General features: G+C 38.9%; 1 long non-coding RNA gene and 1 pseudogene across 2 annotated transcripts in view; one reads left to right on the top strand and one right to left on the bottom strand.

Moving 5' to 3' along the window:
* The window catches only part of LOC119238988 (uncharacterized), a 95,735-nt gene that overhangs the window by 56,678 nt on the left and 12,807 nt on the right, over positions 1–26,250 (top strand). The window lies entirely within an intron of this gene.
* LOC119238093 (60S ribosomal protein L7a-like) lies at positions 1,588–26,116 on the bottom strand (annotated as a pseudogene).

Here is a 26,250-nt window from a genome sequence, read left to right as displayed (position 1 = left end):
AAAAAATTTTGTTACTACTTTTGATGATAGGACTAGAGTTATATTTTACTTATTTCAAAAACATATCTTTTCTTTGACTTTAAAGGGTAAATCTTATCCCCTAAGCATTTAATTTCTTACCTGGAGCAGAGTGTAGAAGGTCTGGTCATGTTGCCCAAAGACTCAGACAAGGTTTCCATGAAGTAGACTTTAACAGATGACTGGGAACTCCTCAGATGGAGGAGGAGGACATTTCAGGCATATCAGAGTCCCAAAGCCGAGGAAATTAAGAGGGGGGCAGTGACATTACCTGGGAACTGGAACTAGTCAGTTGGTAGTGTGAGAGGGGCACTGAGGCCAACCAGTCAGATCCAGATGAGGTTTGATTGCACATAAATGGTTCAGACTTTATCCCATAAACACTGGGTCTGCATTTAAAGTTGTTAATCAGGATCCATGAAGTAGGAGGTGTAGTAGATGTTTATTCTTTTTTGGGTACCCTGCAAAGAACTAATGCTGGGCAAATGGTGAGGACCTGCTTTCTGTGTTAGAGGAATTCCTCAACTTAACGATACAGTCTATCCCCACTGTAGAAGCTGAAAGTGTTATATGCTGTCTTGCCCAGTCTTACTTGCAGGCAAGGAACGGTCACACAGCCTAGACTCTGTCAGTCAGATGTCTCTATACTAGATCTTAAATGATGATATGAAGATGCAGGCATCTCAAACAAAATTCATTTCTGGAGATGGAAGCATCAGTTTCTAAAGGCAGTAGGGAGCAAATACCCAAGGGCCAGGGTGGGAGTAGAAGCTGTGGTGTCTTGGCCCTTCAGCAGCAGTGATGTCCTTACTCCACTATCTCCCCGCATGATTTGGGGTGTCTTTGTTGGCTGATTCCAACCTGGCTCTCCAGGACAGTCAGTGAGCTGTCCATTCTGTCTCCTTCCCTCTCTTTTCCCTCCTATCCCTCCCTCGCTTTTGTCCCTCCTTTCCCTTCACGTCTATTGAGGTATAACTTTAAAAAAATGTAGCATTTAAACTTCATAGTTCAGTGAATTTTGACAATGCAGTCATGTGTGCAACAAGTATCACAAGAGAGACTATTTTCATCCTCTCCCAAAGTGCCCTTGTGCCTCTTTGTAGTCAGTCTCCTCTGCCTATCCCCAGTCCCCAGTCTGATCAGAGTTTGTGTCCTTGGAGTTTTGCCATTTCCAAACACATAAATGGATCAGACATTATGAGGCTTTTATGTCTGACTTTTTTTTTTTTTTACTTAACTATAGTTATACTAGACTGTAATGTTGAGATTCATCCATGTTATTATATACAGCAGTCCATTCCTTTTTGTTAGTTGATTACTATTTGGTTATATCACAGTTTATCCAATCACCAGTTGATGGACATTTAGGTCCTCCCCCCTTTTTTGGCTTCTAAAGCATCTGTGAACATTCATGTATAAGTCCTCATAGAGACATTATGTTAAATAGGTAAATACCTATTTAGGTAAATACCTAGGAATGGATCATATAGTTAAAACTATATTAAATTTTATAAGCTAACTCTCATATTGGTTTCCATAGTGGGTATACCATTTTGTGTTCCCATTAGCAAAATGTGAAAGTATGCCAGTTGCCCTGCATCCTCAGTCAGATTAGTTTATCATTTTAATTTATGAAGGAGAATTGTCTTTTATACACAATAACATGACAGTGTACCCTTAGCCCAGTTTGGTGGTGAGTTTCTTTAGTCTTGGCCTTTTTCCAGTTTGACAATGCCAGCCACAGATTTTTAGCTAGGATGTTACCTCCTCATTCACTGCAGATATCTCAACATGTCTGCCATTGTCATTGGTGCTGGTTTTTCCACTAACTCAGCCAAGGCTCCTTTGTCTTCTGAATTAACCCTGTGAAAGTGGATGGTGGTAAAAGTCTTCCTGTGGACCAGATGCCTTAGCCTGGACTACCCCTAGATTATGAAGTAGGTAAACCCCTACTCTGACGCAGGGCAGGCAACAAGCAGCTCAATGGGATCCACATCTTGTGCAATCACCAACAAGCGAACTGCCTTATTCCCCACCAAAGTGGTGGCAGTATTAACCCCTGTTGAAAGGACAGATGGCTTCTTAGTGGGGACATCCCCTTTATCAGCAACTTCTCAGCCCAGTCCAACAATCTCTGCTTCTTCTCTTGCTTGGTCTCTGTACTTATGAGCCAGCTTAAGCAGTAGAGTAGCTCTTTGGCTGTCCAAGGGCTGGGTGAACTGCTAACGGTGGGAGGCACTTTCAGCCATTATAGAGGATAGCCCTTTGCTGCTGCAGCCAGTTGTGGTGGGGCCATTTGACAAAAGGAGGTAAGGTCCCTTTTGGACCAGATGACCTGCCCAGTGCCAAAATTCTTGGGCCTTTTGTCAGATAGGGGATTTACCACCTTCTTGGCCTCCAGCTTCTTCATGACAGCAGTGGCAGGGGCCATCTTCTTCCTGTTGGGCTCCTTTCCTTTCAGGATCTTGGGTAGCTGCAGAAGAGAGCAATTTGTCATATTAGTAGGTATGGTTTTTCATTGTAATTTTAGTTATTGCATTTTATAATGTGCTTCTAAACGATACTGCTTTGAAATTTTTCAGTGATTTATGGCTAGTGTACATAATTGATTTTTGGATATTGACCTTGTATGTTGCTAAGATCACCTGCCATTTCTTGGAGCTTTTAAAAAATAGATTCTTTGGTATTTGCTATGGAAATAATCTCATCATCTATGAATAAAGAAAGTTATATTTGCTTCTTTCTAATCTGTATGCTTTCTTGTTCCTTTTCTTGCCTAGTTTCTCTGGCTAGGACTTCTGCCTGAAGGATATTGAATAGAAGTAATGACAGTGGACTTAATTTTTTTGTTTAATGTTCAATTTATTAAAGTCTTATACTTAATAAAACTTTAAATTGACTTGAATATTTGAGTATTTATAAACTTGAATATCCTTACCATTTTAAACTGAGACTAAAATTTTAGTATGACTGACTCTTGTGAGTAATTCCAATGTCTTAGAGAGCAATTCGTTACCCTCCTAGGATTTCTGTAATATTTTTTTCTTCTGGGCTTTCAAAAATTCAGTCTGAAAGAAATAAGGTGTTGTCTTAGTTCAGTTGATTTTATTGGATTTCAATCATCAGTTTCAATATGCTTTTTGTTATGTCTGTAAGAAGTCATACCTTTCTCACAGTTTTTAGTTTTTGCATTATATAACACACTGTTGTGTTTGAGACATTGAGGGGAGCATTTTGTAATGCTGGAAATTCATGTTTTTTTTTTAACACATTATTTTGGTATATTTCTTGGTTCACTGAAGGCTTTACTTCCTAGTAGAGAAGAAGTTGAGTCTGTGGAGTTAGCAGGGCTCTAGAATCATTGACTGGTTCTTGGAATACACTCCGTTCTCATCATCTGCTTGGCACTTGTGTGTGAGCAGCCCTTCTTGTTCTGCCCACACAATCAGAACAAAGCCGCACGATGCCTGAGACTATCTGACTTATCCCTGGACTGAGAGTTGTTTCTGTTATCCAGGTGGAACAGTATGTACATCTACTTTGTAAACAGACCTGTCAGAATAAAAGTACCCATATGTGTTTACATTACTTATTAGAATGAAAAAGTGAAACGTTCGTAGGTGTTTTAAAATCTTTTCTCTGCTTTTTACTATTTGGAACTTTTCCACTTGGATTGTCACGAATTCGTGGCCTTTCAGAGATCCAATTTGTTCTAATAACTGACAATAAAAAAATTATTGCTGCACTGTGAGGTTGGTTACTTGGTCCAATTAGCACTGCTGATTCCTTTAAAGCTTTCTGACTTCATGGTAACAAAAAGATGTTCCAATCCCAGATAGCCTGACTTTTTTCTTTGTGCAGAATGTGAACCAGTGCACCTCCTCTCAGAGGAGAATGTTACATAGGAGACTTTTGAGTTATTGGTGGAGAGAAGGTTTAATTTTAAAGTGAAACATTAAGTTTTTCACCAATAAGTGATGTTACCTAAAGGTTTTCATATGTATGCCAGTTTCAGGCATGTCATTTACATTAGTTTATTGAGAGATTTTATTATAAATGGATGGTGAATGGAGTCAGATGTTTTTTCTGCATTTATTGATATCATGGAATTTCCCTCTTATAATGTGTTGGAATGATAATTGATTTCCAAATGTTGAACCAACTTTGTGTTGAATCCTGCTCGGTCATGGGGGAGTAGTCTTTATTGTGCTGATTCAATTTGGTAATGTTTTGTTGAGAACTTTTCGCATTTATTTAATTTTTTTTATGCATACAAGAGCTGGGGTGCAGCCAGAGATGCAGGGATTGAGAGTATTCACCAGAGACAGAGTGGTGAGCAGAACAGGCACATCTACTGAAATACACTGCTGAGTGGAGCAGCAGGCAAGACTGGAGAGGTCTGCTGCACCATGTGGGTAGCTCCCTGGCTGGGGATTGAACTCATGCTGCAGTGGCTGCGCATAGCTTCATAGTGCTGAGATTTAAATCCTTGCACCACCAGGGAGGTACATTTATTTTTAATTTCTTACATCTTTCTCTGAATTTGGTGTCAAGGTAATGATAGCCTTACATAATGAATTAGGAAGAGACTGTTGAATTTATATTATTTCTTAAATGTTTGCTAGGATTCATCAGTGAGCTCACCTGGGCCTGATACTTTCTTTGTGGGAAATTTTTAAAACTAGAATTGCAGTCTCTTTAATAAATATAGGGTTAGGTTATTCATGTTACCTTTTTTTCCCTAAATAAGCTTTTTGATAGTTTGTCTTTCCAGTAAGTTATTCATTTTATCTAAGTTAATATATTGGCCTTAAATTGTTCCTTATTTCCCCTTATTATCCTTTTAATATATGTAAGATCTATAGTGATTTTTTTATTTCTAATATTGATAATTTAATATAGAAACAGATTATTGATTTAAGACTTCAATATAAACTAATGCTATGAATTTCATTGCAAATACTGCTTTTGCTTCATTCAACAAAATTTTGGTATGTTGTGTTTTCATTTTCACTTCATTCAAAGTAATAACTAATTTCTCTTGCGATTTCTTCTTTGATGTAAAGGTTATCTAGGAGTAGGTGTGTTTAATTCCAAATCTTTGGGGATCTTCAGATATTCTTCTGTTATTGATTTCTCACTTAATTCCAGCCTCTTTAGAGAACATACATTTGTATTGATTTCAGTCCTTTTAATTTTGTTGAAATTTCTTTTATGACTCCAAATGTGGTCTGTCTTGATGAACGGTCCGTGTTCACTTGAAGAAAAAATGTTCACTGCTTCTGTGTGGAATATTTTATTAACATTAATTAGGTCACATTTATAAAGCTCTTCAAGTGATTTTATCATTACTAGTTTTTTTGGTCATTCTATCAAATACTAAAAGAATATGTTGAAATTGCCATATATAGTTGTGGATTTGTTTTTACTCTTAGTTCTATTAACTGTTCCTTATATATTTAATGGGTCTGTTATTAGGTGCAAAGTCATGTGTGATCGCTGTCTTCTTGACCTTTTCCTGTAGATAACGCTTCTTTTAACCTCTGGAAATATTCTTTGTTGTGACATCTGGACAAATATTCTTTGTTGTGACATTCTTTTTTTGACATCTGGATAGCCTCTCTGGCTCCCTCTTAATTATTGTTCCCATAGATCTTTTCCCATTCTTTTAATTTAGCCATGCACATTGGAGTGGCTTCTTCTTGGCTCCTTGTTGATAACTTGTTCTTTCATTCTGACCATCTCTGCCTTTTAATTAAGTACATTTGATGTACATCACTGATATAGTTGAACTTATATCTGCCACCTTGCTATTTGTTTTCCACTTGTCTCATATCTTTGTTTTTATTCTCTATTCTGGTATTCTATCAAACTTACTGTGTTTTTAAAATTCCATCAGTTTTCTCCTATTGGCTTATTAGTTAGATGTATTTTTTATAGTTTTTGCTCTGGGGTTTACAATATACATCTTCGAATTTTCACACTTAACCTGCTAACACTGTCCTTTCCTTTCCTCCCTGCCATCCTTTGTGCTATTGTTGTATATTTTCCTTCTACATAGGTATAAACCTTAAGTTACATAGTAACTACATATTAATTACAGAAATTTTAAACTTCTTTCTGATAGTCTCAACATTTGATTTACTTGCGGGTCTGGTTATATTTACAGTTTGATGTCTCAAAAATGGGTGCTTTCTTGTTTTTGATACTACTTCCAGCTTTAACTGGATGTTGCACATTGTGTCTAGAGAGGTAGAGTGATGTAAATAGAAACTGGCAAAATTTTTATCCTGTTAGACCATTGTTACGGAGTGTTGAGTCAATCTAGTGAGTTCAGATGGGCTTGAATTTTGTTTTTAGTATGTTTACCTTCAGCGCACCAGACTTTAAGTTCCTCTGGTGTTGGACTGCTGATAACTTAGACTTCCTAAGTGGCCCACGGTACTGGGAGGCTTTTCTCATTATATGTTCTCTACCTACAGCTTTTAGCAGGTCCTTATATTCTGATAGGTCCAAGAAATTTGTATGCTAAATTATTCAGTTTTCTGTATTGTTAGGGTGGGTTTCTACATCTTAGTAGAAGCAATACTGCACTTAATATTCTTTTTTTAAAATTTTATTTTATATATTTTTGACATCATTTTTCATTTTTGTACAATGTATGCATTTTCTTTTTAAATTTTACATATTTTTTGCACTTAATATTCTTTTTTTAAGATTATTTATTTTTATAATTTTATTTTTATATTTCCCATACAATTTCAACCCCCTTATTTTGACCCCAATCTCTCCCCTCCTGCCCCCTACCCCCCATAGAGTGTCTCTGGTTCATAGTTTTTAGTTGATTTTGATTTTCACTTTCTTATAGTTATTCATTTTCCTGGTCCCTTACTTAAGTTTTCTAGATTCCTGCTATGAGTGAGACCATCCGGTATTTTTCTTTTTGGCTTATTTCGCTGAGCATGATCCCTTCCAGTGCCATCCATGTTGCTGCAAATTGCATGTGTTTATCTTTTTTAAATGCTGAGTAATATTCCATGGTATATATGTACCACATCTTCTTGATTCAGTCATCTATTTTCGGGCATTTGGGTTGTTTCCAAAGCTTAGCTATTGTGTATAGTGCTGCTATAAACATAGGGGTGCAGGTGCTCTTTGGAATTGATGTTTCTGTGTCCTTTGGGTAAATACCTAGGAGTGGAATTGCTGGATCATATGGAAGCTCTATGTTTAGTAGGTCCAGAAATCTCCACACAGCTCTCCATAGTGGTTGGACCAGTTTGCACTCCCACCAACAGTGCAAGAGAGTTCCTTTTTCTCCACATCCTCGCCAACATTTGTTGTTGCTAGTTTTTTTTAATATGTACCATTCTCACTGGTGTAAGATGGTATCTCATGGTAGTTTTGATTTGCATTTCCCTGATTACAAGTGATGTTGAACATTTTTTCATATGCCTGTTGGCCATTTGCATTTCCTCTTCAGAGAAGTTTCTTTTTAGCTCTTCTGCCCATTTTTGACTGGATTATTTTCTTTGTTGTTGTTGAGTCTCATCAGCTCTTTGCAGATTTTTGTGATCAGTCCTTTATCATTAGTGTTGTTGCACTTAATATTCTTTTAATAAACTTTTTCTCTTAAGTCAGTTTTATACAGCCAAGATTTTGGCTTAGAGTAGAGTAAATGAATGGCAGTGTTGAGGACAAACAAAGCAAGGTTCAGACAAAATCAGTTTTAAACTCCAGTCTCCTTATCACTAACTTTACTAGCTGTGTAATATTGGGCCAATTATTTCTGTGATTCAGTTTCCTCATTTGTAAGGTAAGAATTGAATGAAATAATGTATGTAAAATGCTTACAGTAATTCCTGGCCCATAGAAAATGCTTACTGGGTCATCATTATTATCAGATATGAATTTGATATGGGTAATCCTGGTGACAGCGTGGAGAGTATCCTGTTAGGGAGGAGAGCCTAAAAGTCTGGCAGGCGTCGTAGTAGGTGTCAACCAATTCGCTATATTAAACTCAACAGGAAAGTTGCTCTGTTTCCCTTTCATGCTGCAGCAGGCACTGTTCAGACTGAACAGTGGAACATTTCCATCCCAGTGCCGTCATTTTGACCTTGATTCTTCCATTTTGATTTTAGCTAGATCCTAGATTTTTCTATGGTATTACCCTATATCTTAGTGTTCCATAGGGAAAATACAGATGCTGACTGTGAAATGTGTTGGTCTTCATTAAACATCTAGACTGTCTAGCGCCTTGTTTGTCTACTGCCTTGTCTTTACCTTCTGTTTTTGTCATATTCCCCAAAGATGCTTTTCTTGGTTTAGATCCCAGTTTTACTGATTACTAGTATACTGAGTTACCTGAGAGGCAGGATTTAATTACCTGTGATGCCAGTGAATGTCTTTCCCCTCATCATAGGAAACCCATGCTGGTATGATTTTCTGACTTCTTGGATTTTTGAGCTTATTGCCAGTTCTTTAAAGGTTCCTATGTAACAATGAAAAAAATATATTCAGCAAAGGCCTATTTTGTTTAGAAGAGTTCCTTTGACAAAATTTCCTGGGTTATAAAATAAAAAGGAGAGACATCAGGGGACCTCATTGAGAAAATAACAAATGTGGGTGAAAAGAAGGTAAATTTATGTGTGGTCCCTGCAGGAGATCAAGAGGCTAGAACCAGAGAGATGATTGAAAGCAGCTTGCTTTGTAATGTGACTAATCTTGACTCCTTATGATCGCCCACATCATCAGTCAAGTTATTAACTTCATGTCTTGCTTGGAATGAATGGCCGTAAAACAAAAGCAAACTTCTGTAGACAACAATTTAAAATAGGTATTAGGAAAAAAACAAAACCCTTTATATAAGTGTTCATAGCAGTACTATACACAGCAGCCAAAGCCAAATGCCAATCAATGGATGAATGGACAAATACAATATTGTACATCCATACCATGGAATATTATTCAGCCATTGAATGGAATGCAGTAGTCTTACATGCTGCAATGTGAATGAGTCATATGCTAAGTGAAAGAAAAAAATGTTTGGAGATGTTACTGGATTATGTGGCCTTACTGGGGGCACTGTGCCAAAGGCCACATGTATCATTCCATTTATACGAAGTTTCCAGAAGAGGCAAATTTATAGTGACAGAAAGCAAATTAGTAGTTACTAGTGCCTAATGCAGACTGACTGCTTAGAGGTTATGACATTTGTTTGGTGCAATGAAAAGGATCTGGAACTAGAAGTGTTGATAATTACACAATATTGTGAATGTACTTAAAATTACTGAATTGTACAATTTAAAGTGGTAAATTTATATTGTGTATTTTAATACATGAACACACACACACACGCGCACACACATATATACATATAATGTCAGCCTGGACTCTGAATGCACATGAATTGGAGAGGGCAACCAGGCATGGAATCAATGAGAGGAATAAATTGCAAGAACAACTTGAGAAAAGCTTTAACTATTTCAACCTGTGACGTGGGTTTGGGCCAAGGTTAACCAAGTCTCTGACAGCTCTGATGGACATCCGAAGAAAAAGGACAATAATACCGAAGGTTTTTAAAATTTGAAGGTGTAAGCACCATCCAAATGTGTAATATAATAAAGTTAAAAGTGTTGGCAGACTGAGGGGAACCCCAGGACCCCCAAACTGGCATGCTCACACTTGCCTGCTTTAAAGGGATTCTGCCAGCCACTGCAAAAAGTCAAGGCATACTATTAGTGTGTGAGATCTTTAATAGAATTGGTGTGTGTAGAGAGAGAAGAAAGGTTAATAGTTCCCTAATGAAACACTCAACGTTAACCATCCCCTTATTGGTAAATGTCCAGCCAAACAGAGTTGGCCTGAAGTCGGGCCACCAAGACCCAAAAGACAGACACAAATCTAAGACATCTCCTGACAGGACAACATAGGAGAAGGTGATAGTGTTCTTATAGGAATCGACGCCAGAGTGCTTGCTCTCCACCATGTGAGGATAGAACTAGGAGATAGCTGTCTGCAAACTAGGAAGTTGGCCCTGACACTGGATCTGCTCCCATTTTAGTCTTGGGATCTCTCAACCTTGAGCATTGTGAGAAACATGATAATTGTTTAAGCCACCTAGTTTGTAGTCTTTTGTTATATCAGCCAAAGTGAGGCACATAGTGTTGAATGATCGATCACTATCAACTAATCGTGATGAATTTGTAATTTGATAAAGAATTTATATTTTTAACATAATAGGTAATTTGCCAGATTTGGTTTTTTTTGTCCTTTCTATGGAAAATGAACACAATGAGAGTGATCTTACTTTCACTTGTGAGGATTTAGTATCCTTCTCAGTATTATTGGCCTTTTGTAAATTTAGGGATGACTTTTTATATGCAATATTATCCTGCTTGTTAGCCATGAGGAATAAAGTTCACATTGTTCACCTCTCCAAAGCTATTTCTGCTAAGACCCTGTCCTGACTTTCAGGGAAATCTTAGTGAAAATTAACTTCCATCTCCCATGTTAATGTTGATTTTGAACTTCAGTGAAGTAGTTGAAAGTGCGGTATGTGCAATTTTTCAACCACATTGGGAAAAACTAAAGATGTTGCCAATTCTTAAAATAGATCTTATTTGGCTAGTAAGAGTCACTTTTTTTTTTTTTTAGAAATTTCTGCTACATAATTTAACATTTAAATTTTATCTTAAAAGTAATTCCTGTGCTTATTATAGCCAGAGTAGCTCTGTTCTAGAATAACTCTCAGTAGGGGGCATTTAAGAGAATATCTAGTAAGACCACACATCCTAGTGACCTCTCCAGAAATTTTCTTTAAAACGTGAAGGGAATAGCCATATTGTTACAGATATATGTTAAAACAAATGAGTTCTGGTCCCACTTATAGGCTGAGGACTTTGATTTATTCTCTTCTGTATTTTTTGTATCACAAAACTTACATGTCAAAGAATAATTTGACCTGAAACAAGACTGTAGTAGGCAGGAAAAGTCAAGACTAAGATAGGCATTTTGGGTTTCATCTTTTCATGTGGTGATGGATGTTAAGAGACAATGAAATGGAATTCAGGTTTGATATCTGGTCCTAAAATTCATTCATTTAGTCTTCTTCTCTGTTCTCTCTCTACCTTTTAATCATTTTTGAGTCATTTTCATCTATCAGGCATGGTGGGTGGTGGAGATATTGGGATGAATAAAACAGCTTACCATATATTGTATTTTAATGAATAGGTAATTTATATATTGGAAACCATAGTTCGTTAGGTCTGTAGCAGGCATTGTCAAGATCTGGTATCGTGGAGAGACCCTAGGAATATATTGTTACCTCTTACACCTAGAGAAACATTATTTTCTTTAAAAGAGTTTTAAATTGCTTCAGGCATTCCTAATAACAGCAACAAATTAGAGGCCAAGCTGAGGAATCATAAGATTTTTCTAGTCTCATATGTATCCAAAACCCCAGGCATGAGAAAAGCAGGAAAGAATTTTGGTTAAGGCCAGCAGTGTGCTTGAGTGGTGGGAGAATGGTCATGTTTGTTAAAATTCAGAAGACAAACCCTGGCATGGACTTCTGAATTTCAACAAACATGACCATTCTCCCACCACTCAAGCACACTGCTTGCCTTAACCAAAATTCTTTCCTGCTTTTCTCATGCCTGGGGTTTTGGATACATATGATGGAGCTAGAAGGGATCATGCTCAGCGAAATAATTCAGAAAGAAAAAGAAAAATACCGGATGGTCTCACAAATAGCAGGAATCTAGAAAACCTAAATAAGGGACCAGGAAAAAGACTAATTAATACAAAGTAAAAATCAAAATCAACAAGCAACTATAAACCAGAGACACACTATGGGGGCAGGGGAAGGGTGGAGGAGAGGAAGGACTAGGGTTAAAATAAGGGGGGGTGCAATTGTATGGGGAATATAACCAAAATGAAAATGCATACATTGTGCAAAAATGAAAAATGATGTAAGAATTATATAAAATAAAATAGTAATTAAAAAATTCAGAAGACAGTGAAAACCCTGGTGACAAACCTTCAATTCTATGGAATCATCTGCAGCACCTGAAAATGCATCCAGGCTGCTGATGTCCACTTCCCTGGGCCAATCTACAACCAGAGAAAGACATCAGCCAAAAGAGAGATGACATTGTTCTCAAGAACGAGATGGCAGTAGAAGGTTACAGCTAATGTAATAGTTCTGGGCTTTTTGGTTTGTTTGATCTGTGCTTTCTGCTGTGCAACTCCCAAGAGTGTTACAATCTCCTTGGCAGGTGAAAAGCAAGGTCATGAATAGGGAAAAATTTGAGATAGGCTAGAAAGAAGTACTGGTGAGATAGGGGATGAAGAATAGTAATACTAATATGGCAAAATCTGAATGGAAAAGCTAGGCTAAAAGTGTTCCCCATAAATCAACTACCATTTGCTTCTCGCTTTGCCACTGCTATGTCTTAAGGTTACTTGGAAAAAATAACCATTTGTTAAATAATTTCATTGAAGTAGAGCAACTCTGATCACTTGTTTAGCAGCATAATTTTTTTTTGAGTTAAAAATCTTAAATTTTAATCGGTTAAAATTACATCAATTTAAAAATTCACTTCCTTATTGCACTAGCGACACCTGAAGTGCTCCATTGTCACATGTGTGTCGTGCCTTTTGATTTGGACATTATAGGTCTGAACAATATGCTTATATTGTTTGTTAGTTTTTAATTTTAGAGACAGTTTTAAGTTTTAGAGATAATCTATTAACACCCTTTAACTCTCATTAGCTCCAACCTCACGTGAATAACACTCTTACTATTTTCCCATCCTTTCCGAATCATTACATTGTTTATTAAATCAATGTTTTTTAAATTTTTTAAAAATAAATTTTATTTTTATAATCCCCATACAATTGCAACCCCCTTATTTTGACCCCAAGCCCTTCCCTTCCCACCCCCCACCCCCCATAGTGTCTGTGGTTCATAGTTTTTTGTTGATTTTGATTTTCACTTTCTTATAGTTATTCATTTTCCTGGTCCCTTATTTAAGTTTTCTAGGTTCCTGCTATGAGTGAGACCATCCGGTATTTTTCTTTTTCTTCCTGGCTTATTTCGCTGAGCATGATCTCTTCCAGCGCCATCCATGTTGCTGCAAATTGCATGTGTTTATCTTTTTTGAATGCTGAGTAATATTCCATGGTGTATATGGACCACATCTTCTTGATCCAGTCATCTATTTTTGGGCATTTGGGTTGTTTCCAAAGCTTAGCTATTGTAAATAGTGCTGCTATAAATATAGGGGTGCAGGTGCTCTTTGGAATTGATGTTTCTGTGTCCTTTGGGTAAATACCTAGGAGTGGAATTCCTGGATCATATGGAAGCTCTATGTTTAGTAGGTCCAGAAATCTCCACACAGCTCTCTATAGTGGTTGGACCAGTTTGCACTCCCACCAACAGTGCAGAAGAGTTCCTTTTTCTCCACATCCTCGCCAACATTTGTTGTTGCTAGTTTTTTTAATATGTGCCATTCTCACTGGTGTAAGATGGTATCTCATGGTAGTTTTGATTTGCATTTCCCTGGTTACAAGTGATGTTGAACATTTTTTCATATGCCTTTTGGCCATTTGCATTTCCTCTTCAGAGAAGTTTCTTTTTAGCTCTTCTGCCCATTTTTTGACAGGATTATTTTCTTTGTTGTTGTTGAGTCTCATCAGCTCTTTGCAGATTTTTGTGATCAGTCCTTTATCATTAGTGTTGTGTGCAAAAATGTTCTCCCAATTGGTGGGGTTTCTCTTAGTTTTTGTTATTGTCTCTTTTGCTGTGCAGAAGCTCTTTAATTTGATGTAGTCCCAGCTGTTGATTTTTGCCTTCACTATCACTGCTTTGGGTGATGTGTCTGTAAAGATGTCTTTGATGTGCATATCACGTAGTGTTTCGCCTATATTTCCTTCTATGTATTTTATGGTTTCAGGTCTTATGTCTAGTTCTTTAATCCATTTTAAGTTGATTTTTGTGTATGATGTGAGGTAGTGGTCAGGCTTCATTCTTTTGCATGTAGCGACCCAGTTTTCTCAGCACCATTTATTGAACAAACTTTCTTTGCTCCAATGCATATTCTTTGCTCCTTTGTCAAAGATTAGTTGACCATAAATCTGTGGGTTTATTCCTGGATTTTCTATTTGATTCCATTGGTTTCTGCGTCTATTCTTGTTCCAATACCATGCAGTTTTGATGATAATGGCTTTGTAGTATAGTTTGAAGTCTGGGAGTGTGATGCCTCCATTCCCTTTTTTTTTTTTTTTCAGGAGAGCTTTGGCTATTCGGAGTTTTTGTGATTCCATATGAATTTCATCAATAATTGTTCTATTTCTTTGAAGAATGACATTGTAATTTTTATTGGAATAGCATTTAGCAGCATAATTTTTTTTTTAAATAATAAATTTTATTTTTATATTCCCCCATACAATTGCAAACGCCCCATTCTGACCCCAATCCTTCCCCTCCCACCCCCCACCCCCCAAAAAGTGTCTCTGGTTCATAGTTTTTTGTTGATTTTGATTTTCACTTTCTTATATTCATTTTCCTGGTCCCTTATTTAAGTTTTCTAGATTCCTGCTATGAGTGAGACCATCCGGTATTTTTCTTTTTCTTTTTGGCTTATTTCACTGAGCATGATCCCTTCCAGCGTCATCCATGTTGCTGCAAATTGCATGTGTTTATCTTTTTTGAATGCTGAGTAATATTCCATGGTATATATGTACCACATCTTCTTGATCCAGTCATCTATTTTTGGTAGCAGCATAATTTTTTGATGGCAGGTAACTTCATGGTTAGAGAGTCAGATTAACCCAAAGAATGGACAGTTTCACTGTGCGGATTCCCATAGGTGCCCATTGTCAGGCCCATGGGGATCCAGACTGGTTCTGTAACTGGGCCTCGTGAGACTGGAAAACAGTTTAGTCCCCAGAAAGTTGAAATAACTGATGCTTCTGCTAGTTCATCATACTTGGTATTTTCAAGCCTTTTTAGGCTGTCTGTGTTGAGCTTTTATTGCTTTAGCAACTCTTACATAAGGAAGATTAAAAAAAATTTTTATTTAGGTGATACTGGTTTACATCATTGTAATTTGGAAGTGTAGTATCCCCCTCCCCCACCACTCCTGGTGATGTTATAGTTCTTCCACTGATCCAGGGTTTCCTAAGGAGTTAAGTGAAAGATCTTGGTCATTAATTGCGTGTGTATGTGTATGTAGCTGATATAATTTCTTCTGACAGAACCTTGTACCCTGTAGTTAAGATTATCACAACTTCTCTGGGGCATTTGGGTTTTCCTTTTCCCATTCTTTCTACATGACATGAGCCTCTCCACCTGTACTCATTTAAAGCTGAGCCCCACTGTTCCTTTGATGCTGACCACAAGACCTACTTCTTGAGGTACAAGGGGCACCAGAGAAAATACAAGGAGGTCGGCTGCAGGGTAACGCCTGAGTTGTCCTGTGCTGACAAAGCCTCCTAGTGTTTGTCTCCCCAGGGTGCTCTGTGCCTTTTCTTTGGAATCTCCCATCTGACCTACTTATTCATAGGTTATGTTCTTCATCTGCACCCATGTTACTCTGCAGAGGAGATGGTTTTCGGTACATGGAGCTCAAACACTGCGGGCCATTGTGGCTCTGTGGAAACAAAGACTTGGAGAATTAGTGAGGCTTCTCTCTGCAAGAAACCTGCTTTTCTACACCCACAAGTTCTAGAATTAACTGATCTCTGATGGCTGATTATTAAGCATTTCTCTCAAGTCAGATTGCTAACCTTTATATTCAGGTGATGAAAAGAAGCATAGTGTCAGAAATTTAATTTGTGCCTATCTGAGAGTAGAATATCTTATAATCTGACTCAAGGGTGCCTCTGCCTCCCTCAGGAAGAAAGGACAGCCCTGACTATGAGGGACAGCTGCCTGTGGGACTGGGCTGGGGAGGGGGCTGTGAGGGGATCTGAGCAGTTAGATTGGGTCCCTAAGGGCCCTTTTCAATCCTGTGCTGCTCTAATCTTATAGTTGCCAAAATTTTTGTCTAAGGGAATGTGAAGCAATGGTAACATTCACTTATTACCATCTTCTTTTTCTTTCCTTTAAAATGAAATAATTTCACATACTTTTTGAGAATATTAAATACAGCCCCGTTATGCAAAGTTGAGGGCATAGCCCGGGGTCCAGTGGTTGATGCAGTAGCCTCTCCATGGGAGTGTGTGGGGACACCTGGATTAGAAGGTGAATTAAATTGGAATATTTAAAAGTAGGGGGAAACTTCAATTTTGTTTATCTGTGGACTTGTATTTTCTGGATATATTTGGGGTAAACCTATCAACCAGTGGATTTCCCTGTTGATATGAAAGGTGAGGCATGAGAGAGATGGAGGAGGCAAAACATTGAGTGAGAAGTGAGAAGAGTAATTACCTAAACACAACATAGGACAAAGATCCTTTTGATGTGGGAGTTTATTTCCACTTTTTGAAAACTGTTATCCTTATTTTTACCAACTTCAGATTCAAAATTGCATCCTTCACACTCGCCTTTGGATTTCTTTCCTTCCAAACACAAGCAGGTTACTGGAAACCTGAGCAACAGGCACTCTGGGGCCAGGGATTGTCTGTGGGCCACGTCCACTCTGCTGTTGGCATCAGGGTTGTTGGCCACCCAACATTTCTTTGAATTCAGGGAGTCTGAATACCAGTGCCCGTAAGGCTGAACTCCAGTCTTCGTTGAGACACTGGAGCTGACTTTTGGTCTGGTCAGGACTCAGAGTCCATGCCAAGGCAGATACACAGGGCGTGGACACTGGCAGATTTGGCCACATGGACAGCCAAGAGGGAGGTGACAGCTGGCATGCATCCCCCACAGACAGGGAGTGATCACATCAGATGCCGTGCCAGGAGAGAGGCGGAACAAATCACAGATGACACCTGAGGAATGAGAAAATTGGTTGACTTATTTATTTCCTTCCTGTAACTACAGCTTGGAGACAACTTGGGACATTTTGTGGTACCCTCAGTGGAGATGTTTGAACTGCCGCCTACACAGAGAATAGTAAGACTTGCCTTCCTAACTGGAGAAATAGGATGTGTACACATAGGAGGATGGTCCCTTTGACCTTCACTTTAGCAGCTGTGAGGTGTAGAATGGGGCCCAGACCCTGGCTTTGCTGTCCAGAATCAGGGCAGATCTAGAGCTGTGTCCTGGTGTTGGCAGGTAACAACTATAACGGCTGCTACTGGTGTATGTTTTTGTTTGTTTTTAAACTGAGGAGTTTGCGAAGGAGACACGACGGAATAAAAACGTAGCACATTACAGTGTACAGACGAGGAAGAACTGAAGGCCCACGCATAGTTCAGTCCCACAAAGGACAAGTGTCAGTGGATGGTAATACGCTGCACATGTCAGAGTGTATGAGGAAGGACAGGGATGTAGGTGAGCGAGTGGTGTTGACCTTGAATAGGGCAAGAAAAATAGGAGGGCTCAAACATTGAAAATGCCAGCAGTTCTATATAGGCAGAAGCTGAGTCAGTGAAGAGAGAGGAAAGAATACATCTGTTGGGGCCTCTCTGGTGGCACAGGGGTTAAAGACAGAGCTATTAAGCTATCTGCAGCCACTGCAGCATGAGTTCCATCCCCAACCAGGGAGCTAACCCACATGGCGCAGCAGACCTCTGCTGTCTCACCTGAAGCAGTGTATTGCAGTCAGTCTACCTGTTCTGCTTCTCACTCTGTCTGTGGTGAATCCTCTCACCCCTCCCCCTACCTCTGGCTACACCCCAGCTCTTACATGCATAAATAAATAAATCTTTAAAAAAAAAAATACATGGGTCTCCCTGATGGTGCAGGGGGTTAAGATGCAACCTATGGAGCTAACCGCAGCCACTGAAAGCACGAGTTCGATCCCCGGCCAGGGAGCTACCCACATGGTGTGGCAGATCTCTCCTGACTCGCCCGCTGCTTTTTCTCAGCAGTGTATTTCAGTCAATCTGCCTGTTCTGTTCCCCACTCTGTCTCTGGTGAATCCTCTGACCACTCCCTGCACCTCTGGCCTGTACCCCGCGCACTTGTATGCATAAAAATAATAAAATAGGGCCTCCCCAGTGGCGCAGCGGTTGAGCGCTGGGTTGAGAAGCTGCCTGCAGCCTCTGCAGCGCTGGTTTGGTCCCCGGCTGCTCCCCGGCCACTGGAGAAGGGTTCCGCATGGCGCGCAGACCTCTCCTGCCGCCCGCTGCTCCCCTCAGCAGTGTACTTCGGTCCCTCTGCCTGCTCTGCTCCCCGCTCTGGCTCTGGTGAATTCTCTCACCCTCCCGCACTTCTGACTGTACCCAGTGCTTGTATAAATAAATAAATAAATCTTTAAAAAAAAAAATAAAATCTTTTAAAAAAAAGAATACATATGTCTATATGGAGTACCAAGAGATCAGTCCTATAGGTTAACCTTAAAGGAAATACTGTTGCTGTATTACAATGCTATCAAACTGTTTCCAATTCCCTATTATCTATTAAAATGATTACAATTATGCAAGTAATGTATGTGAAATTATGATGTATTAGATCATGTGAATAATTACAGTAGAGAATAATATACCCCAAAGAGAGTGATTGTATATTGTCCTCTTTTTCAAGTATCACTAGTCAGTGCATACTATGCGTTTTGGTTTCTATATGGCATGTAACAGGCTTCTTGAACAACAGAATGACACCAGAGTCTTCAGAAAGGTCTTGGGCACATCTCAGATGTGGCCACATTGAGCCCAAAGGTTTTTGTGCTGAGACTGCTTCTTGGGTTCTTGTCTCTGGGAACCCATAGCACCCTGTGGAAGTAAATGTCTCTGGGGGTACAGCTTCTTGAGTGGATGGCAAGGGTTCTCCCCCATATAGCAAAGCACCTGGTCATAGTTGAGATCACAGAGCTTCAGGCCCTGTGACTGGCACTTTCATGGATTATGTGCAGATCTGCCCAACAACTCTTATGAAGCTGGACAGTGGTTTCTTTTCGATGGGGAGATCAAAACACATAGATGAAGCCTGCCCAGGGCTGCACGGCTAATTAAGTTGGGATTGAATCTAGGCAGCCTGTCTCCAGATGCTCAGTTGTAGATTTTTAATTATTACTGGCACTAATGTAGTAATTAATGTCATTAGTAGTCATAAGTGTAGTCATTAATGGACATAGTAACAATCTTTGTAGTATTGAATACTGCAGAATTCTAAATTTTGCACTAGTGGTAAGATAGAGTAGATCTAGCCTTTTCTATATGAACTACTCAATGACAACGCCAGCGATACTTTACCTCGATTCTTGTGCAGAATATTCAAATTTCAGGCTGCAAGTCAAATGACTCCATTTTGGTATTTTTAAGGAGGCTGAAGGAGATTTCAAAAAGGGAGTAGACAGCTATTAAATGCTACACAGAGAAAATAAGATGGAAATGTAAGATTCCCTCAGATTTGTGTTTAGATCTTGTGAGCTAAAACTCTCATCTTTCAAGAGCTTTTTTCTGTAAATTTTAATTAAATATATCATGGTATATTAAATTTGATATACATGTTATATTAAATTCAAAATATATAAAAGGTATACAATGAAAAGCCTCTAGATGTGCCTCTCATTTTTGTACCCCAGGCACTCAGTTCCTATCCAGGAGACAAACAATAATTTTTTGAGATATTCTGCTCATAAATAAGTATATATGCTTTTTGCCCTTTTTTTCCAAAGACAGCATCATACTATATGCAGCATCATATTATATACCTTTAACACAGTTAACATATTTGTGGTTCTTTAGACCACCTCCTAGTACAGTGAGGGTTTCCTCATTACTTAACTACATGGGGTTCCATGGTGTAGGATATGTAATAATTTATTTAATAAAGATGTTTTCATATGGCCCTAAAAAAGCACTGACATAAATTTAGGGCAGATATTGGAACTAGCTTTTTCTTTCTACGATAGAAAGGTAATTACTAGGAATAAGTGGATATGGACCTGTACAAGGTCTCGTTGAACTCAACAGAAATTAGCTTATTTTTGAGGGACTTAGTGACAACCTACACCCTGCATTATGATCTAGAAACTCCATTTCTGAAGATGTCTTACTTGCTTATATGGTGACTGGAAGTCACTGACATACTTTTGGGAAATTATAAATCTGCCTTTCATCTTTGTAATTCTAGCATCTCCAGAGTATCTTTTACGTAAGTCATTTAATAAATGTTTGTTAACTTGATGAATGAAAGAGGGCACATGGCCTTATTGGATTTCTGAAGTGGAGTCAGTGAATGACTCATGTGACTAGGATCATTTATTGAGTCCTTCCTTCAAATGGTTACTTTAAATACCAGTCTTGGTTATTAAGCAGACAGAGACAAGTCATTTGACTGAAATAATTTGCTAGAAGCATCTACATTTTCTATCATCTAATTGCTAATATCCCTACTATCTTCTAATTCCTCATTTCAAATGGAAAAGTTTCTAACTCAGATCTGACCAGGTCAGCTTGCTCTACTTACTAACCAAATGACCTTGGATTAAGTGGGTGAAGTCTGAAGTTACATTTTATCATTTGTGAAGCTGGAATAATATTATCTAATTTCTTAGAGTTTTTAAGGATTAAATGAGTAATTTGTTAGAGCACCTAACAAAGTCCTTGTCAGGTTACGGAAGTTTTAGAACCATTCATTCCTCTTCTTTGCCTCTCATAGATATGATGCATACAATTGAATATTGCTGGTTTTCAGTGTATTTTAACTCAGATTGGAATACAGATTTAGAAGTCAGCTTTCTGTGAATTTGTAGTCTTGGAATATTAATGACGGTAGACACTTGAGGAATGTATAATCCAATTTTTAGAGGCTAGTGATCAGAAAATCATGTATGACTGGCATAATTTAAAAATTTGCCACAGGAGTGATAATTCAAAACTTTTTAGCAGCACAAAAAAGTAGTCAAAAAATGTTCAATCATTTTTTTTCTCACCAAAGTTCATAGCTGTAAGTCTCGTGTAAGTTATTGGTCAAATTTAGTAAAAGTCATTGAGAATTATGGTTTTTACCAGACTAGAAAGTTATTGAGTTGTGGTTTGTATTCTGTGGGCACATCTCAAGTATGACTCTAGGTCTGCATCACACATGATGTCAGCAAAAGTTTGAGCAGGTCTGTGAAACAGAATGTATTTTCTCAGAACCAGTTTGGCTGACTGCAAGTGGCAGAAAATACTTTCAAACTGTTTTAAGCTAAAAAATGAACTTACGGTCTCAGGTATAATTTTTTTTTTAAAAAAGGGCTTCAGGTATGTCTTCAGTATAAGTTTTTGGTTATGAGATATATTTAGGAATTATATTTTATTTGAAAAGTTGAATTCTGGTTCATTAAACCTAAACTGAAAAAACTTAGCTCTCCTTAAGCTTTAAGTTGAACTTATAAATAAATATTACCAGTCTATAAATATATCCAGTAATTTTTTTCTCTCGGATATGGAATTTTTTTCATTTCTGGAAGTTTAATTTGGGGTTTTAAATATCTTCTACATCTCTACTTAATGCTCAGGCTTCCTCCTTGAACAGAGGACTATAGTTATAATCTTTGTTGCGATGTTTACCATGCCTGGCATATCTGGGTCTGTTCTATTGAAAATTTCTCTTCTTAATGAGTTTTTTGTTTTATTTTTTATCTGTAAGTTTTGACTGAATTCCTTGCATTAACTTTTGGTGTTGCGTATATTTTTTTGTATTTCTTTTTTCTTGAGCTCTCTTGTATGTGATCGTTTCTTGGAAATAGTTGGATCCTTTTGGGTCTTGCTTTTGAGTTTGGTTAGGTGGAACCAGAGCAGAGTTTAGATGCTTTTCTCCATCACTGAGGCAAAACCTTTTTGACTACTCTGATCACCCTCCCTGAATTAGAATGCAATTGATCCCTGGCCCCATGTGAGCAAAGGAGATTGTTCCTGCTCCCTGTATCCTTTTAGCTACTTTCTTGACCTTGCATCATTTCCTCACAGAAATGCACTGATGAATATTTTTATCTGATCCTGTGGGGAATCTCCACACTCTCATGTAGCTCTCTTCACTTCATTGCTGCCCAACCTCCTCCAGATGCCCAACTCCATTTCCTCAACTTGGAGACCTCTGCACTAGTCCTGCCTGTAATGCAGCTTGAAAAGTTTCTCCAGAAAGTAAGCTGGGGCAGTGGCTGGGCTCATGTTTGTTTTCCTTTTCTTAGGTCTCATTGTGCTTCCTGATGCCCAGTGTTTGAAAATCATTGTTTCTTGTATTTTGTCAGGTTTGTATTTCTTTGACTTTCTTGGGATGTGTAAATCATCCATTGGAATTTTGCATCTCTCTTGAAAGTTGGGTCTGTCTTTTCCCTGAACACTAGTTTATACTAATGATAGACCCAGGGCTTTCATCTCTGGGCTCTGCACTGGCTTCGTTCTCAGATCTGTGGCAACATTTGTGGCATTATGTTTAAGGCCTGCTTAACCTGTGGTCTTTTTCCCTATATTCTACCTTTAAGTGAAACCATCTGGTATTTCTTTTCCCTTCAGACTTATTTCACTGAGCAAATCCATTCCAGCTCCAACCATGTTACCACATTTGAAGGCACCCCTGTTTAAAACCAGCAGAAAAGGCGACCACCTTGCCTCTCAAGCATGACCTCAGCATTGTCGTTTACTGGGATGGTTACTTGTCGAACCTATTTTTTTCAGGAATGGTGTCAGCTCTACGTGAGCCATATGGGTGAGAGAAAAGGAAGAAAATATTAGGGTGACAAAAATCAGGGAAGATGATTCTGGGAAAGCAACATATTATTGTCACTGAGCCATGGTGGTTTAGGAGGTAGGTCCTAGAATTCATGTAGCTTGTCTATGGATTCGTAGGATACAAAGTCATCTTAGTATAAAAAGCAGCTTTTAGAAACCTTAGCAGTTCCTCTTGAAGTTGAGCTACCCTGATGGGGCTGATACCGGTGTACTTTATAATCACCCTCAGGTTTCCATTGTCCAAGCACCTACCAACAATTAAGGCCGTTACACACATCAACATCCAGGAATCTGTTCAGCTATTAGTCTTTGAGATCCCATGATTTTGTTGAACCCAGGATAGTTGAACAAAGTGAAGTGGAATAGTTCCAAGTTCCCTCTGCTTAGTCTATATTTTACTGTGGTGACAACCAACAGTCAGAAATTCAGTTTCTAGTTTTCTTTCTTCACATGTCACCTCAGACAGTCTCATTGGCACTGGAGTCAAATTGCTTTGTGACTTGCAATTTAAAATCATGAAAAATTTTCTGCAAATACCCATAATCTGATCTGGGCATATTTAAGTTAATTGAAATCTTCACATACAACTTCACTTTATTTAATATCTAAAAATTATAAACTTTAAGGACGTGAGTCTAATTCGCAATTTTGAGCACACCAGGATGTGAGTCTGTCTTGCTATTGTCAAGTACAAAATTATCTGGTGGTGAGGTGATGAAATAGAAGCTTCCATTTCAGGGCAAACTTTTGTTTCTACCTGAATTTCCTCTTAGCCCCCCCCCCCTTTTTTTTTTGTCTTCCCTTTCACTGCAGAGCTCCATTTAAGCCAACTGAGCAGAGCTTTCCCATGTTTAGGCCAGTCTTCAAATTGTTTCAGACAGGTGGCTAAGCCTGCCAATTCATTTGTGTGAGCTTGTTAGGTAAGGTATTTGTTTTGTTGCACCTCCTGAGCTGGCTGGTTCACGTGAGCATTTTGAAGGCCCATGTTATATGCCCCTAACTCTGTACAACTCTTTACACACAGGAGAAAAAATGAGATAAACTGACAGTTTGATCAGTGAGGAGTGGCTTGGCAAGACTCCAAGCCAGGTGCTCCTTAACCAGGCTCTGCCATGTGCTAGCTCTGATTCTGAGCAAGGTCAAACAAACTAAACCCTGAGTTTGTTTCCATTTATAAAATTAGGGTTGTATCACCACACCAAGTTGTTAGTGCTGTTGTGAAGATTAATCGATGTGAATTTGTAGATCACCTGGTGGAGCAGTTTCCTTTCCTGTTGACTTCCACCTGAATCTGAGCTTTCCCAGGGCAAGAATCAATTCCTCTGAGAATCACTTTTGGGAGAGACAGCTAAAACGGGGCTTGCTGGTACAGAGGAGCTGAACTACCCAGTCCGAGATAGCAGCCACTGTGGCCCTTGTAATATTCTGGGTGGCCATGCTGGGTCACCCATACCAGAAGACAGGGCTAAGCTGTGGACAGTTTGAGAAAGGGCAAGTGTTTTGCAACCATTGTAGGCTAGGTGGGGTCACCATCGGTTCTAACAGTTTAAAAGAGACCTTTGGAGCCCTTGGGATCATCTTCACAGGTTTTAATAGTAAGTAGGGAAACAAGCCAGCAGGGAGACAGCAACTTGAGCTCCCCTCCCCCAGGCTGATGCCACCCTTTTATCCCCTCACTCTTAGGCACAGGTGTGCACACTTGCTCATGCGCACACACCCATGTTCTAGATGTCCACAATCAGGCATGCGTGCCCCACACCCATGTGCCTTCTGCGTTAACACGATCAAGGCCAGGGGTGATCGAGAGGCTAGTGGCATAAAAAGCCTGATTAACCCATTCACCTTAGACCAAGGTTTCTCCAGAAAGATTTCCCAAAAGGTCCCACACTTCTAGGTCTCATAGAAAGTTTTCTGTCTCAGAACCTTGGCAGTGATCTTGTTTTATGTGAATTTTAAGGCAAACTTGAAAAACAAAAATTACTGTACAATCATTGATGTGGTTATAGCTAACTTACTTTTAAATATTCACACAGCATGAAAAGAGACCACCTTCCTTCGGCTTTTATGCAGTTTTAACCTCACAAAAACTTCCCAAACAAACTGCTGAAGTCTGACTTCTGTGTTACTGAAGAAACAAGGGACATTGTTTTTTGTTTTTTTTTTTTTTAATAAATTTTATTGTTATATTCCCCATACAATTGCAGCCCCCCCATTCTGACCCCAATCCCTCCCCTCCCGCCCCCGCCCCCAAAAAAGTGTCTCTGGTTCATAGTTTTTTGTTGATTTTGATTTTCACTTTCTTATAGTTATTCATTTTCCTGGTCCCTTATTTAAGTTTTCTAGATTCCTGCTATGAGTGAGACCATCCGGTATTTTTCTTTTTCTTTTTGGCTTATTTCGCTGAGCATGATCCACAAGGGACATTGTTTTATCAAAACTTTAATCTCTTGTCTCCATACATAATATTCTTCTCTCCTTAAGCATGAGTATGAGCTACTTTGGACACCTTGGGAGATGATGTAGTGATGTGGACTCAATCTTTGTGCCACCCCCCCAAAATTACATGTTGAACCCCTTATCCCTGATAAGATGGATTGAGAGGTAATTAGGTTATCATGAGGTCACGGGGTTGGAATAAGGCCCTTCTAAGGGTATAAAGGGTCTAGCGCACAGTCAACTGTTTACCATGTGAAGATACAGTAGGAAGATAGCTGCCAACTTAGGGCGCTCACCAGACACTGGGTCTGCAGGCCCTTTGATCGTGGATTTCCCAGTCTCCAGATCTGTGAGAAATGTTTTAGTTGCTAGTCTATTAGCTCAAACATGCTTTAAATTTTATTCCAGGCCTCAGGTTAGCAGACCTCTCCTAACTAGAACTGTTTCTCTTGACCTGTACTTTGGTGTATGGCATTGACTCAAGGGGATGGTGTGCAGGTATGGAGAGAAACAGTCCTGGGAATCTTACTGTACCTGAAATATCACGGATTCCACTTGACGTAGTTCATGAGGAAGAAGGAGCTCTTTATAGTAGGGACAGTTTTTTCTCTGGAGGAATTCTGACTTGTTTTATTCATGGTTAATTAACATTTCTTCTCGGTGCTGTAGACTGTAGGCATCAAATTTTACTATTAGGACTTTTACTATTAGAACTTCATGGACTAAATGTTGTTCATTTTGGATGTTATTAGTATCTGATGGTTGCCATTTATATAAAGGAGGGGTTTTATGTGATAAAATGAACAGAGGTGTGCCAGAGGAAGAAGGAAGATTAAAGTGCGTTTAAATTTCCATTATAAGGGGTGTCCCCAGTGGTGCAGCGCTGTGAAGCTGTCCGCAGTCTCTGCAGCATGGGTTCGATTCCTGGCCGGCCAGGGGGATCACCACTTGGCGTGGCAGACCTCTGTCTCGCCTGCTGCTCCCCTCAGCAGTGTTTTCGGTCCGTCTGCCTGTTCTGCT

The sequence above is a fragment of the Talpa occidentalis genome, unplaced genomic scaffold (genome assembly GCF_014898055.3).
Source record: "Talpa occidentalis isolate TD23 unplaced genomic scaffold, MPIMG_talOcc4v2.1 talOcc4.11, whole genome shotgun sequence".
In the NCBI taxonomy this organism is placed as follows: domain Eukaryota; kingdom Metazoa; phylum Chordata; class Mammalia; order Eulipotyphla; family Talpidae; genus Talpa; species Talpa occidentalis.
Note: the sequence above shows the minus strand (reverse complement) of the source record. Positions and strands in the feature narration are given on the sequence as shown.